The sequence below is a fragment of the Bubalus kerabau genome, chromosome X (assembly GCF_029407905.1).
Source record: "Bubalus kerabau isolate K-KA32 ecotype Philippines breed swamp buffalo chromosome X, PCC_UOA_SB_1v2, whole genome shotgun sequence".
NCBI lineage: Eukaryota > Metazoa > Chordata > Mammalia > Artiodactyla > Bovidae > Bubalus > Bubalus kerabau.
In genome coordinates this window covers 52,166,676-52,182,757 of record NC_073647.1, presented here as the reverse complement: position 1 = coordinate 52,182,757, position 16,082 = coordinate 52,166,676, and the positions used below count along the sequence as shown (strand labels likewise).

The 16,082-nt window shown below is 41.7% G+C and overlaps 1 long non-coding RNA gene across 1 annotated transcript; it reads right to left on the bottom strand.

Annotated features, from left to right (window-relative positions):
* Positions 1–452: 452 nt before the first annotated feature.
* Positions 453–15,674, bottom strand: LOC129640397 (uncharacterized). Its single transcript, XR_008708786.1, has 3 exons — positions 15,609–15,674; positions 14,254–14,408; positions 453–712 (listed from the first exon to the last, which is right to left on the bottom strand). It is a non-coding gene; the product is annotated as an uncharacterized LOC129640397 (long non-coding RNA).
* Between the last annotated feature and the right edge of the window lie 408 nt (positions 15,675–16,082).

Sequence of the window (16,082 nt, the reverse complement as noted above, 5' to 3'; positions counted from 1 at the left end):
ACTTAAAATTTCCAGATTTGATTTCCATTCTCCTCTTTTTAATTTTTTTTTTGTGTGTGTGTGGTAAAAGTCATCTAATAGAAAACATACAATTTAAACCATATTTAACTGTACATTTCAGTGGTACTAAGTACATTCACATTGTTGTGAAACTCTCACCATCATCCATCTCCTAAATTTTTCACTTTCCTGAACTGAAACTGTCCCCATTTAAACACAATGTCTAGATTTCCCCTTCCCCACCTGCTTCCAACCCCTGGCATCTACCAATGTACTTTCTGACTCTATGAATTTGACTATTCTAAGTACCTCATATAAGTGGAATCAGACAGTATTTGTCTGCACCTACTTTATATTGGAATGCATTTTTAAGGTTAACTTACTTTATTTCCTACAGACAGATTATACCTTCTTTTCTTTCCCCCTGTGCTATACAGTAGGTCTCATCAGTTATCATTATACACATAGTAGTGTGACCGGGGCACTAAGCGCAGCCGAGAGGAGCCACCCCACGTCTGAGGTCAAGGGCAGAAGCCGGGAGGACCCCATGCCCGAAGGGTGGTGGCCGGGAAGAGTTACCCCTCGTCCAAGGTCAGAGGCAGCCGCCGAGAGTACCAGACTGAGACTGCGCAGGAACGGTTGAGAGGAGCTATCCCATGTCCGAGGTCAGGGGAGCAGCTGAGAGGAGATATCCAGCTTCCGAGGTCAGGGGCTGCAAAGAGAGGAGTTACCCCGTGTCCGAGGTCAGGGGCCACGGCCTGGAGGAGCTACCTCATGCCCCTAAGGCCAAGGCCAGGGGTGGCGGGTGGGAAGAGCAACCCACGCCTGAGGCCAGGGGCGGCGGCCAGGAGGACCAACCCAACGTCCACGGAGCCCTGGCTGCACAGGCACAGGAGGGCCTAGAGGAGATATCCCACATTGAAGGTCAGGAAGGGCGGCTGTGAGGAGACACCCCTCGTCCAAGGTAAGGAGAAATGGCTGCGCTTTGCTGGAGCAGCCGTAAAGAGATACCCCACATCCAGGGTAAGAGAAACACAAGTAAGACTGTAGGTGTTGCAAGAGGGCATCAGAGGGAAAACACACTGAAACCATACTCACAGTCAATCTAATCACACTAGGACCACAGCCTTGTCTAACTCAATGAAACTAAGCCATGCCTGTGGGGCAACCCAAGATGGGGGGGCCATGGTAGAGAGATCTGACAGAATGTGGTCCACTGGAGAAGGGAATGGCAAACCACTTCAGTATTCTTGCCTTGAGAACCCCATGAACAGTATGAAAAGGCAAAAGGCTAGGATACTGAAAGAGAAACTCCCCAGGTCAGTAGGTGCCCAATATGCTACTGGAGCTCAGTGGCGAAATAACTCCAGAAAGAATGAAGGAATGGAGCCAAAGCCAAAAGAATACCCAGTTGTGGATGTGACTGGTGATAGAAGCAAGGTCCGATGCTGTAAAGAGCAATATTGCATAGGAACCTGGAATGTCAGGTCCATGAATCAAGGCAAATTGGAAGTGGTCAAACAAGAGATGGCAAGAGTGAATGTCAACATTCTAGGAATCAGCAAACTGAAATGGACTGGAATGGGTGAATTTAACTCAGATGACCATTATATCTACTACTGCAGGCAGGAATCCTTCAGAAGAAATGGAGTAGCCATCATGGTCAACAAAAGAGTCCGAAATGCAGTACTTGGATGCAATCTCAAAAACGACAGAATGATCTCTGTTCGTTTCCAAGGCAAACCATTCAATATCACAGTAATCCAAGTATATACCCCAACCAGTAATGCTGAAGAAGCTGAAGTTGAATGGTTCTATGAAGACCTAAAAGACCTTTTAGAACTAAAACCCAAAAAAGATGTCCTTTACATTATAGGGGACTGCAATGCAAAAGTAGGAAGTCAAGAAACACCTGGAGTAACAGGCAAATTTGGCCTTGGAATACGGAATGAAGCAGGGCAAAGACTAATAGAGTTTTGCCAAGAAAATGCACTGGTCATAACAAACACCCTCTTCTAACAACACAAGAGAAGACTCTATACGTGGACATCACCAGCTGGTCAACACTGAAATCAGATTGATTATATTCTTTGCAGCCAAAGATGGAGAAGCTCTATACAGTCAGCAAAAACAAGACCAGGAGCTGACTGTGACTCAGACCATGAACTCCTTATTGCCAAATTCAGACTTAAATTGAAGAAAGTAGGGAAAACCACTAGACCATTCAGGTATTACTGAAATCAAATCCTTTATGATTATACAGTGGAAGCGAGAAATAGATTTAAGGGCCTAGGTCAGATAGATAGAGTGCCTGATGAACTATGGAATGAGGTTCATGACACTGTACAGGAGACAGGGATCGTGACCATCCCCACGGAAAAGAAATGCAAAAAAGCAAAAAGGCTGTCTGGGGAGCCCTTACAAATAGCTGTGAAAAGAAGAGAAGTGAAAAGCAAAGGAGCAAAGGAAAGATATAAACATCTGAATGCAGAGTTCCAAAGAATAGCAAGAAGAGATAAGAAAGCCTTCTTCAGCGATCAATGCAAAGAAAGAGAGGAAAACAACTAAATGGGAAGGTCTAGAGATCTCTTCAAGAAAATCATATATACCAAAGGAACATTTCATGCAAAGATGGGCTTGATAAAGGACAGAAATGTTATGGACCTAACAGAAGCAGAAGATATTAAGAAGAGATGTCAAGAATACACAGAAGAACTGTACAAAAAAGATCTTCACGACCCAGATAATCATGATGGTGTGATCACTGATCTAGAGCCAGACATCCTGGAATGTGAAGTCAAGTGGGCCTTAGAAAGCATTACTACGAACAAAGCTAGTGGAGGTGATAGAATTCCAGTTGAGCTATTCCAAATCCTGAAAGATGATGCTATGAAAGTGCTGCACTCAATATGCCAGCAAATTTGGAAAACTCAGCAGTGGCCACAGGACTGGAAAAGGTCAGTTTTCATTACAATCCTAAAGAAAGGCAATGCCAAAGAATGTTCAAACTACTGCACAATTGCACTTATCTCACACACTAGTAAAGTAATGCTCAAAATTCTCCAAGCCAGGCTTCAGCAATATGTGAACCGTGAACTTCCTGGTGTTCAAGCTGGTTTTAGAAAAGGCAGAGGAACCAGAGATCAAATTGCCAACATCTGCTGGATCATGGAAAAAGCAAGAGAGTTCCAGAGAAACATCTATTTCTGCTTTATTGACTCTGCCAAAGCCTTTGACTGTGTGGATCACAATCAACTGTGGAAAATTCTGAAAGAGATGGGAATACCAGACCACCTGATCTGCCTCTTGAGAAATTTGTATGCAGGTCAGGAAGCAACAGTTAGAACTGGACATGGAACAACAGACTGGTTCCAAAGAGGAAAAGAAGTACATCAAGGCTGTATATTGTCACCCTGTTTATTTAACTTATATGCAGAGTACATCTTGAGAAACGCTGGACTGGAAGAAATACATACTGGAATCAAGATTGCCAGGAGAAATCTCAATAACCTCAGATATGCAGATGACACCACCCTTATGGCAGAAAGTGAAGAGGAACTAAAAAGCCTCTTGTTGAATGTGTATGTGGAGAGTGAAAAAGTTGGCTTAAAGCTCAACATTCAGAAAACGAAGATCATGGCATCCAGTCCCATCACTTCATGGGAAATAGATGGGGAAACAGTGGAAACAGTGTCAGACTTTATTTCTTGGGAATCCAAAATCACTGCAGATGGTGACTGCAGCCATGAAATTAAAAGCCGCTTACTCCCTGGAAGGAAAGTTATGACCGACCTAGATAGCATATTCAAAAGCAGAGACATTACTTTGCCAACAAAGGTCTGTCTAGTCAAGGCTATGGTTTTTTCCTGTGGTCATGTATGGATGTGAGAGTTGGACTGTGAAGGAGGCTGAGCACCGAATAATTGATGCTTTTGAATTGTGGTGTTGGAGAAGACTCTTGAGAGTCCCTTGGACTACAAGGAGATCCAACCAGTCCATTCTGAAGGAGATCAGCCCTGGGATTTCTTTGGAAGGAATGATGCTAAAGCTGAAACTCCAGTACTTTGGCCACCTCATGCGAAGTGTTGACTCATTGGAAAAGACTATGATGCTGGGAGGGATTGGGGGCAGGAGGAGAAGGGGACGACAGAGGATGAGATGGCTGGATGGCATTGCTCACTCAATGGACGTGAGTCTGAGTGAACTCAGGGAGTTGGTGATGGACAGGGAGGCCTGGTGTGCTGCCATTCATGGGGTCGCAAAGAGTCGGACATGACTGAGCCACTGATCTGATTTGATCTGAGTGTATATATGGGCTTCCCAGCTGATGATAGTGGTAAAGAACCCACCTGCCAATGCAGGGTTAGGAAGTTTCCCTGGAGGAAGGCATAGCAACCAACTCCAGTATTCTTACCTGGAGAATTCCATCAATAGCGGAGCCTGATATACTACAGTCGATAGGATCACAAAGAGTTGGACACAACTGAAGAGACAGCATGCTTAGCATGCAGTGTATATATGTCAATGATGCTAAGTTGCTTCAGTCGTGTCCGACTCTATGCAACCCCATAGACGGCAGCCCACTAGGCTCCTCTGTCCCTGGGATTCTCCAGGCAAGAATATTGGAGTGGGTTGCCATTTCCTTCTCCAATGCATGAAAGTGAAAAATGAAGTCGCTCAGTCGTTTCCGACTCTTAGCAACCCCATGGACTGCAGCCTTCCAGGCTCCTCCATCCATGGGATTTTCCAGGCAAGAGTACTGGAGTGGGGTGCCATTTCCTTCGCCAATATATGTCAATACCATCACTCAATTTATCTTCTGTCTCTCCCTCTTTGTACCCATAAGTTTATTTTCTACATCTATAACTCTATTTCTGCTTTGCAAATATGTTCATCTGTATTTTTCCTCTAGATCCCAAAAACATACATTAATATGATATTTTTCTCTTTCTTACTTACTTCACTCTGTATGACAATTTCTAGGTCCATCCATATTGCTTCAAATGACATTGTTTTCTTCCTTTTTATGGCTGAGTAATGTTGTTCAGTTGCTAAGTTGTGTTTCTGTGACACCATGGACTGCAGCACACCAGACTTCCCTGTCCTTCACTATCTCCTGGATTTTGCTCAAAATCATGTCCATTGAGGCAGTGATGTCATCCATCCGTCCCATGCTTATCTCCCTCTTCTCCTCCTGCCCTCAATCTTTCCCAGTGTCAGGGACTTTCCAATGACTCAACACTTCAGATCAGGTGGCCAAAGTATTGCAGCTTCAGTTTCAGCATCAGTCCTTCCAATCAATATTTAGGTTTGATTTCCTTTGGGATTGACTGGTTTGATCTCCTTGCTGCCCAAGTGTCTCTCAAGAGTCTCTTTCAGCACCATAATTTGAAAGCATCAATTCCTTGGCATTCAGCCTTCTTTACAGTCCAACTCTCACACCCATAGATCACTACTGGAAAAAAGAGCTTTGATTATGTGGACCTTTGTTGGAAAAGTAATGTCTCTGCTTTTTAATGTGCAGTCTAGGTTGGTCATAGCTTTTCTTTCAAGGAAAAAGTGTCTTTGAATTTCTTGGCTACAGTCACTGTTCGTAGTGATTTTGGAGGTCAAGAAAACACAATTTCCCACAGTGTCCAAGTTTTCCCCATCTATTTGCTATGAAGTGATGGGACCACAATCATAGAAAACTAATCAAACTGATCACACGGACCATAGTGTTGTCTAACTCAATATGGGCCATGCTGTGTAGGTCCACCCAAGACGGACAGGTCATGGTGAAGAATTCTGACAAAATGTGGCCCACTGGAGAAGGAAATGGCAAACCACTTCAGTATTCTTGTCTTAAGAACCCCAGGAACAGTGTGAAAAGGTAAAAAGATATGGCCCTGAAAGATGAACTTCCCAGGTCAGTAGGTGTCCAATATACTACTGGAGAAGAGCGGAGAAATAACTCCAGAAAAAATGAAGAGACAGAGCCAAAGCAAAAACAATGCCCAGTTGTTAATGTGACTGCTGATGGAAGTAAGTCCAATACTGTAAATAACAATATTTCATAGGAACCTGGAATATTAGGTCCATGAACCAAGGCAAATTAGAAGTGGTCAAACAGGAGATGGCAAGAGTCAACATCAACAGTTTAGGAAATCAGTGAACTAAAATGGATGGGAATGGGTGAATTTAACTCACAGGACCATTGTATCTACTACTGTGGGCAATAATCCGTTAGAAGAAATGAAGTAGCCCTTATAGTCAACAAAATATTCCAAAATGCACCACTTTGGTGCAATTTCAAAAATGACAGAATGATCTCTATTCATTTCCAAGGCAAACCATTCAATATCACAGTAATACAAGTTTATGCCCTGACCAGTAATGCCAAAGAAACAGAAGTTGAAAGGTTCTATGAAGACCCACAAGAACTTCTAGAACTAAAACCAGAAAAAGATGTCCTTTTCATCATAGGGGGCTGGAATGCAAAAGTAGAAAGTCAAGAGATAGCTGGAGAAACAGGCAACTTTGGCCTTGGAGTACAAAATGAAGCAGGGCAAAGGCTAACAGAGTTTTTTCATGAGAGTTTTACCAAGAGAATGCACTGGTCATAGCAAAGACACACTTCCAAAAACACAAGTAATAATTCTACACATGGACATCAAAAGATGGTCAATAACAAAATCAGATTGATTATATTACTTGCAGCCAAAGATGGAGAAGCTCTATATAGTCAGGAAAAACAAGACTTGGACCTGACTGTGGCTCAGATCATGAACAGCTTATTGCCAAAGTCATACTTAAATTGAAGAAAGTAGGGAAAACCACTATACCATCCAAGTATGACCTAAATGAAATCACTTATGATTATACAGTGAAGGTGATGAATAGATTCAAGGGATTAGATCTGATAGAGTGCCTGATGAGCTATGGATGGAGGTTTGTGACATTGTACAGGAGGCAGTGACCAAGACCATCCCCAAGAAAAAGAAATGCAAAAAGAAAAAATGGTTGTCTGAAGAGGCCTTAAAGTTAGCTGTGTAAAGAAGAGAAGCAAAAGACAAAGGAGAAAAGGAAGGATATACCCATTTGAATGCAGAGTTCCAAAGAATACCAAGGAGACATAAGAAAGCCTTTCTCAGTGATCAGTGCAAAGAAACAGAGGAAAACAAAAGAATGGGAAAGACTAGAGGGCTCTTCAAGTAAATTAAATATCAAAGAAACATTTCATGCAAAGATGGGCACAATAAAAGACAGAAATGGAATGGACCTAGCAAAAGCAGAAGATATTAAGAACACATGGCAAAAATACAGAGAAGAACTATACAAAAAAGATCTTCATGACCCAGATAATCATGATGGTGTGATCACTCACCTAGAGCCAGACATCCTGGAGTGTGAAGTCAAGTGGGCCTTAGGAAGCATCACTATGAAAAAAGCTAGTGGAAGTGATGGAATTCCAGTTGAGCTATTTCAAATCCTGAAAGATGATGCTGTAGAAGTACTGCACTCAATATGCCAGCTAATTTGGAAAACTCAGCAGTGGCCACAGGACTGGAAAAGGTCAGTTTTTCATTCCAATCCCAAAGAAAGGAAATGCCAAAGAATGCTCAAACTACCACACAATTGAACTCATCTCACATAGTAGTAAAGTAATGCTCAAAATTCTCCAGGCCAGGCTTCAACACTACATGAGCTGTGAACTTCCAGATGTTCAAGCTGGTTTTAGAAAAGGCAGAGGAACCAGAAATCAAATTGCCAACATCTGTTGGCTCATACAAAAAGCAAGACAATTCCAGAAAAACATCTGCTTTATTGACTATTCCAAAACCTTTGACTGTGAATCACAAAAATAATCTGTGGAAAATTCTTAAAGAGATGGGAATACCAGACCAACTGACTTGCCTCCTGAGAAATCTGAATGCAGGTCAAGAAGCAACAGTTAGAACTGGTCATGTAAAAACAGCCTGGTTCCCAATCAGGAAAGCAGTACATCAGTGCTGTATATTGTCACCCTGCTTCTTTAACTTATATGCGGAGTACATCATGAGAAATGCTGGACTGGATGAAGCACAAGATTGAATCAAAATTGCCAGGAGAAATATCAATAATCTCAGATACACAGATGACACCATACTTATCACAGAAAGGAAAGAAGAACTAATGATCCTCTTGTTGAAAGAGAAAGAAGAGAGTGAAAAAGATGGCTTAAAACTCAATATTCAGAAAACTAAGATCATGCCATCTGGTACCATCACTTCATGGGAAATAGATAGGAAATAAATGAAAACAGTGATAGATTTTATTTTCTTGGTCTCCAGAATCACTGCAGTTGGTGACTGCACCCATGAAATTAAAAGACATTTGCTCCTTGGAAGAAAAGCTATGACCAACCTAGACAGCATATTAAAAACCAGAGACATTACTTTGCCAATAAATGTTCGTCTTGTCAAAGTTATGGTTTTTCCAGTAGTCATGTATGATTGTGAGTGTTGGACCATGCTGCTGCTGCTGCAGCTAGGTTGCTTTAGTCGTGTCCGACTCTGTGCAACCCCATCAATGACAGCCCACCAGGCTCCGCCATCCCTGGGATTCTCCAGGCAAGAGCACTGGAGTGGGTTGCCATTTCCTTCTCCAATGCATGAAAGTCAAAAGTGAAAGTGAACTTGCTCACTTGTGTCCGACTCTTTGCGACCCCATGGATTGCAGCCTACCAGGCTCCTCTGTCCATGAGAGTTCCCTGGCAAGAGTACTGGAGTGGGTTGCCATTGCCTTCTCCAGTGTTGAACCATAAAGGTAGCCAAAAACTGATGCTTTTGAACTGTAGTGTTGGAGAAGACTCTTGAGGGTCCCTTGGACTGCAAGGAGATCCAACCAGTCCATCCTAAAGGAACTCAGTCCTGCATGTGCATTGGAAGGATTGATGTTGAAGCTGAAGCTCCAATACTTTGGCCACCTGATGCAAAGAACTGACCCATTGGAAAAGACCCTGATGCTGGGAAAGATTAAAGGCAGGAGAAGGGGGGAGGATGAGATGGTTGGATGACATCACCGACTAGATGGGCATGAGTTTGAGCAAGCTTTGAGAATTGGTGATGTACAGGGAAACTTTGGCGTGTTGCAGTCCATGGAGTTGCAAAGAGTAGGATATGACTGATCAACTGAACTGACTGGCTGGCTGACTGAGTGATGGGACCAGATGCCATGATCTTAGTTTTTTGAATGCTGAGTTTTAAACTAGCCTTTTGACTCTCCTCTTTCACTTTCATCAGAAGCCTATTCCTCTTTGCTTTCTGCCATGGTTGGTATTATCTGCATATCTGAGGTCGCTTTCTCCCAGCAATCTTGATTCCAGTTTGCATGTCACCCAGCCTGGCATTTCACGTGATGTACTTTGCATTTAAGTTAAATAAGCAGGTTGACAATATATAGTCTTGACATACCCCTTTCCCAATTTTGAGCCAGTTGGTTGTTCCATGTCCATTTCTAACTGTTGCTTCTTGACCTGCATACAAGTTTCTCAGGATGTAGAAAAGGTGGTCTAGTATTCCCAACTCTTTAAGAAATTTACACTTTTTCATGATCCACATAGTCAGAGGGTTTAGCATAGACAATGAAGCAGTAGTAGATGTTTTTTTCTGGATCATAGTAAAAGAGTAAGAATTCCAGAAAAAATTAACAGTAAAAATGCATTTTATATATATATATATATATATATATATATATATATATATATATACACCACATCTTCTTTATCCATTTCTCTGTTGATGGACAAATAGGTTACTTCCATGTCCTGCCTATTGTAAGTAATGCCATTCTCCTCTTGAAGTACATCTGAGAACTGTCTATCAAGAGTGAACAGAAATTGGAATATACATGAGAACTGTGAAATGATTCATGCCTTAAAATTTATATAGTCATAATTTAGTCTAGAGTTCAATTCAGTTCAGTCATTCAGTCGTGCCCTACTCTTTGTGACTACATGGACTGCAGACAGCCAAGTTTCCCAGTCCATTACCAAGCCCTGGGTTTACACAAACTCATGTCCATTGAGTCAGTGATGCCATCCAGCCATCTAATCCTCTGTTGTCCCCTTCTCCTCCTGATTTCAGTCTTTCAAAGCACCAGGGTCTCTTTCAATGAATTAGTTCTTCACATCAGGTAGTCAAAGTATTGGAGCTTCAGCTTCAGGATCAATCCTTCCAATGCATATCCAGGACTGATTTCCTTTGGGATGGACTGGCTTGATCTCCTTTCAGTCTAAGGGACTCTCAAGAGTCTTTTCCAACACCTCAGTACAAAAGCATCAGTTCATTGGCACTCAGCTCTCTTTATGGTCCAACTCTCACAATCACACATAACTGCTGGAAAACCATAGCTTTGACTAGACGGACCTTTGCTGGCAATGTAATGTCTCTGGATTTTAATATGCTGTCTAATTTGGTCATAGCTTTTCTTCCAAGGAGCAAGTGTCTTTTAATTTCATGGCTGCAGTCACCATTTGCAGTGATTTTTAGAGCCCAGGAAAATAAAGTCTGACACCATTTCCATGGTTTCCCCATCTATTTGCCATGAAATGATGGGACTGGATGCCATGAAATTAGTTTTCTGAATGTTGAGTTTTAAGCCAACAGTTTCACTCTTCTCTTTCACTTTCATCAAGAGGCTTTTTAATTTCTCTTCAGTTTCTGCCATAAGGGTGGTGTCATCTGAATATCTGAGAATATTGATATTTCTCATGGCAATCTTGATTCCAGCTTGTGCTTCAGCCAGCCCAGCATTTAACATGATGTATTATGCATATAAATTAAATAAGTGAGGTGACAACATACAGCCTTGATGTATCCTTTCCCAATTTGTAACCAATCCATTTTTACATGTCTGGTCCTAACTGTTGCTTCTTGACCCGCCTATAGATTGCTCAGGAGGCAGCTAAGGGGGTCTGGTATTCCCATCTCTTGAAGAATTTTTCACAGCTTTTTATGATCCACACAGTCAAAGGCTTTGATGTAGTCAATAAAACAGACATAGATATTTTTGTGGAACTCTTCTTTTTCTATGATCCAATGGATGTTGTCAATTTGATCTCTGCTTCCTCTGCCTTTTGTAAATCCAGCTTGAACATCTGAAAGTTCTTGGTTCACGTGCTATTGAAGATTAGCTTGGAGAATTTTGAGTATTACTTTACTGACGTGTGAAATGAGTGCAAATCTGTGGTAGTTTGAACGTTCTTTGGCATTGCCTTTCTTTGGGATCGGAATGAAAACTGATCCTTCCCAGTCCTGTTGCCACTGCTGAGTTTTCCAAATTTCCTGGCATACTGAGTGCAGCACTTTCACAGCATGATCTTTTAGAACTTGAAATAGCTCAGCTGGAATTCCATTACCTCCACTAGCTTTGTTTGTAGTGATGCTTCCTAAGGCCCACTTGACTTCAGACTCCAGAATATCTGGCTCTATGTAAGTGATCACACCATCGTGGTTATCTGGGTCATGAAGATCTTTTTTGTATAGTTCTGTGTATTCTTGCCACCTCTTCTTAGTAGCTTCTGCTTTTGCTAGGTCCATCCCATTTTTGTCTTTTATTGTGCCATTCATTGCATGAAATATTCCTTTGGTATCCTAATTTTCTTCAAGTGATCTCTAGTCTTTCCCATTCTGTTGCTTTTCTCTATTTCTTTGCATTGATTATTGAGGAAGGCTTTCTTATATCTCCTTGGTATTCTTTGGAACTCTGCATTCAGATGGGTATATCTTTCTTTTTCTCCTTTGCCTTTCACTTCTCTTCTCAACTGTTGTAAGGCCTACTCAGACAACCATTTTGCCTTTTTGTATTTATTTTTCTTGGGGATGGTCTTGATCCCTGCTTCCTGTACAATATCACAAAATCTGTCCATAATTTTTTAGGTACTCTATCAGATGTAGTCCTTTGAATCTATTTGTCAGTTCTGCTGTATAATCATAAGGGATTTGATTTAGGTCATACCTGAATGGTCTAGTGATTTTTCCCTACTTTCTTCCATTTAAGTCTGAATTTGGCAATAAGATTTCATGATCTGAGCCACAGTCATCTCCCAGTCTTGTTTTTGCTGACTGTATACAGCTTTTCCATCTTTGTCTGCAAATATAATCAATCTGATTTCAGTATTGACCATCTGATGATGTCCATGTGTAGAGCTTACGCTTGTTTTGTGGAGGAGGATGTTCTCTATGACCAGTGCATTCTCTTGGCAAAACTCTATTAGCCTATACCCTCCTTCATTTTGTACTCCAAGGCCAAACACGCCTGTTACTCCAAGTATATCTTGACTTCCTACTTTTGCATTCTACTCCCCTATGATGTTGAGGACGTCTTTTATTGGTGTTAGTTCTAGAAGGTCTTGTTGGTCATCACAGAAAGATTCATCTTCAGCTTCTTCAGCATTAGTGGTTGGGGCACAGATTTAGATTACTGTGATATTGAATGGCTTGTCTTGGAAATGAACAGAGATCATTCTTTTTTTTGAGATTGCACCCAAACACTGAATTTCAAACACTTTTGTTGGCTATAGGGCTATACCATTTCTTCTAAGGGATTCTTGCCCACAGTAGTAGATAAAATGGTCATCTGGATTAAATTCACCCATTCCAGTCCGTTTTAGTTTAGTGATTTCTAAAATGTTGATAATATAATTAAGTATGTTAATTTTAACTTATTCCACTTCTGGTAATTTTATTAGTACTTCTGTGAAAAAGGAGATAAGATTCAGTGCTACCAGGTATATTTTAACTTCATTTTTTTTTCCCTATGAATATAATATAGGAGCTTGTATATTGGATTGGCCAGAGGCTTCAAATCATGTCTAACTTCACCTGCCTCCCTTGGGCTAGCAGAGGCAGTTAAGATTAAGGTGTACATGAAAATATATCACAGTATTTATTCAATAGCAGCTTATTTGGGCTTCCCTGGTGACTCAGCTGGTAAATAATCTGCCTGCAGTGTGTGAGACCTGGATTTGATTCCTGGTTTCAGCGGATCCCCTGGGGAAGGGAATAGCTACCCACTCCAGTATTCTGGCCTGGAGAATTACATGGAATATATAGTCCATGGGGTCACAAAGAGTCGAACATGACTAAGCAACTTTCACTTTCAGCTTATTTGGTCGAGTCATGATAATGGCTTAGAGCAATACTGGAGCACTGAACTGTGGTGGTTGTTTTTTTCTGAATCATAAAGATAATATGGGAACACAAATATGAGGCATTTCTAAATTCTAGATAATATATATACATATATATATGTATATATATACACATACATATATTCTTTAAAACAATACTCGACATCCTTTTTGAAGTATGGCTCAATAGATGAAATTTCTGTTTTCAATCAGTCATTTGCCTCAAAGGATTCAATAAAATGTGTTATATTACAATTTTGTTTTTCTAAAATAATAATCTTGTTTGGCTTCAAATTTTGAGTTACAAATGTTATGTTGTTCTTCTTTCCTTCAAATATTATAGCATTTTGGGGGGCGGTCCTAAGATGGCAGAGGAATAGGGCGGGAAGACCACTTTCTGCCCCACAAGTTCATTGAAAGATCATTTGAACCCTGAGCAAATACCACAAAACAATGTCTGAACGCTGGTGGAGGACACCAGGCACCCAGAAAGGCAGCCCATTGTCTTCGAAAGGAGGTGGGACAAAATATAAAAGATAAAAAGAGATAAAAAAGAGACCTGTGCTGGGGAGAGAGTCTTAAAAGAGGAGAGGTTTGCAAACAACAGGAAACCCTCTAACCAGCAGGTCTGTAGGGAGTTTTGGAATCTCAGAGGGCAACATAACCAGGAGGAAAAAAAAAAAAAAAAACCCACAGATTACATGCTTAACTGCAACTCCCAGTGGAGAAGTAGCCCAGATGCTCGCGTCCGCCACCAGCAAGAGGGGGCTGAACAGGGAGGTGCGGGCTGCACTGCTTAGGGTAAGGACCTGGCCTGAATGCCTTGAGGGCAATCTGAGGGAGCTAACTTGAGATAGCAACAAAAACTGTGGGATAGCCAGAGAGGAAAAGTAAAGAGAGAGAGAGAGAACTTTCCTGAGAAAAGCTCTAACCTAAGGCACTTCCGAGACCACTTACAAAAGAAAGGACTGAGCAAATATCAAAGGAGAGTTGGCGGGCTGTGGACTGGCCCATCCCCCGCCTGAGGCAAGGAGGCAGGCAGGGACAGCCAGTGCTGGAAGACAAGGGGCAAACTCAGCCCCATAGACTGCATCACCTACCAAACTGCAAGCGGGCTCCAAGTTGATAACCAAGTCTTCCTGGGATCCTGGACGGTTGACATCTGTCAGGAGGGTTGCAGCCAGAGATCAGTGCTCCAGAAGAGATGCATGGCACATCTGAGATGGTGCTTCTGCTGTGCACCCAGGAAACCTAGCTGCTGGGACCAGGGAGGTGATAAGATGCACTGCCCATCTGGGAAGAATGTGCTAACCAAGCACCTGGTCACCTGAGCTGCTTAGACCTGGGAAGGGCACAAAACGCAGGTCCAACTTAGTCTGTGCCTGTGGAGTATCCAAGCAGTATTCCTGAACCTTAGTGGCGTCAACATGGGAAGTGCACACAACCCAGGGCCCACCTTAGACACTTCCCTGGCAGAGCAACCTTTAGCCTAAGCAGTGTGGACTGGGAAAGCACACATGCCATGAGCGAGGGCAAACCCAGTGTGGCTCAGACACTGCAAGCATTCCCCACACATGCCAGTGATATTTGTTTGCAGTGTTCCTCCCTCCCCACAGCACAATTGAACAAGGGAGACTAAATAAATGACCACCTTTGCCCCCTTGTGTCAGGGTGGAAGTTAGATACTGAAGATACTTGCACAGAGAAAGCCAAAATAAACGAAGAAGAGGGAACAGCTTTGGAAGTGACAGGTGCAACAGATTAAAATCCTGCAGTTAGCACTGACTACATTGGAAGGGGCCTAAAGAGCTTGAGAAGAAGTATAAGGTGGAACAAGGAACTATCTGAAACTGAACTTACCCACACACTGCCCTCAACAGCTCCAGAGAAATTCCTAGATATATTTTATCATTATCATTTTTAAATTTCTTTTTAAATTCTACAGCTCCAGAGAAATTCCTAGATATATTTTATCATTATCATTTTTAAATTTCTTTTTAAATTCTTAAGTTCTTTATTACTCTATTATTTTTCATTTTTAAAACCTATTACCTTTAAAAAAGACACTATTTTAAAGCAAATTTCCTTTTTTTTTTTAAATATAACCTTCGTGATTTTGCTTTGTTTTGTTATTATATTTGTGAGAGTCTAACCTCTACTCTATATTTTTAATCTTTGCTTTTTGGTATTTGTTATCAATTCTGTACTTTTAAGAATTAAATCTTCAGTACTTATTTTTACTTAGGAATGTGATTACTGGCTTAATTGCTTTCTCCCCTTTTGACTCTCCTTTTTCTCCCCCAGGTCACCTCTGTCTCCTCCCTCCCCCTTCTCTTCTCTACTTAACTCTGCAAATCTCTTTGGGTGTGCCAAGCTGTGCAGAAAACGTAGGGAACTGGCCACAGGCTAGATTTATCTCTCTCCTTTTGACTCCTGCTCCCCTCCTCCTCATCACCTCTGTCTCATTCTTCCCTCTTCTCTTCTCTATGGAAATCCGTGAAACTCTCTGAGTGTTCCAGACTGTGGAGAGAAAATAGGGAATTGATTACTGGCTAGACTGCTCTCACCCCTTTTGATTCCCCCTCTTCTCCTCCTGGTCACCTCTATCTGCCTCCTCCTTCATCTCTTATTCATGTCATTCTGTGAACCGCTCTGGGTGTCCCTCACTGTGGAGAATCTTTTCACCATTAACCTAGGTGTTTTATCATTGGTGCTGTATGGATGGAGAAGTGTTGAGGCTACTATAAGAATAAGACTGAAAGCCAGAGGCAAGAGGCCTAAATTCAAAATTTGAAAAAAACAGAAAACTCTTGTCCCTGGAGTCAACCTGAGCATAACCCTGAGCACAAAAATTCAGGTGGCCACAAATCACACCAAATAGATAGACATCTCAAAACTCACGACTGGACACTTCATTGCACTCCAGAGA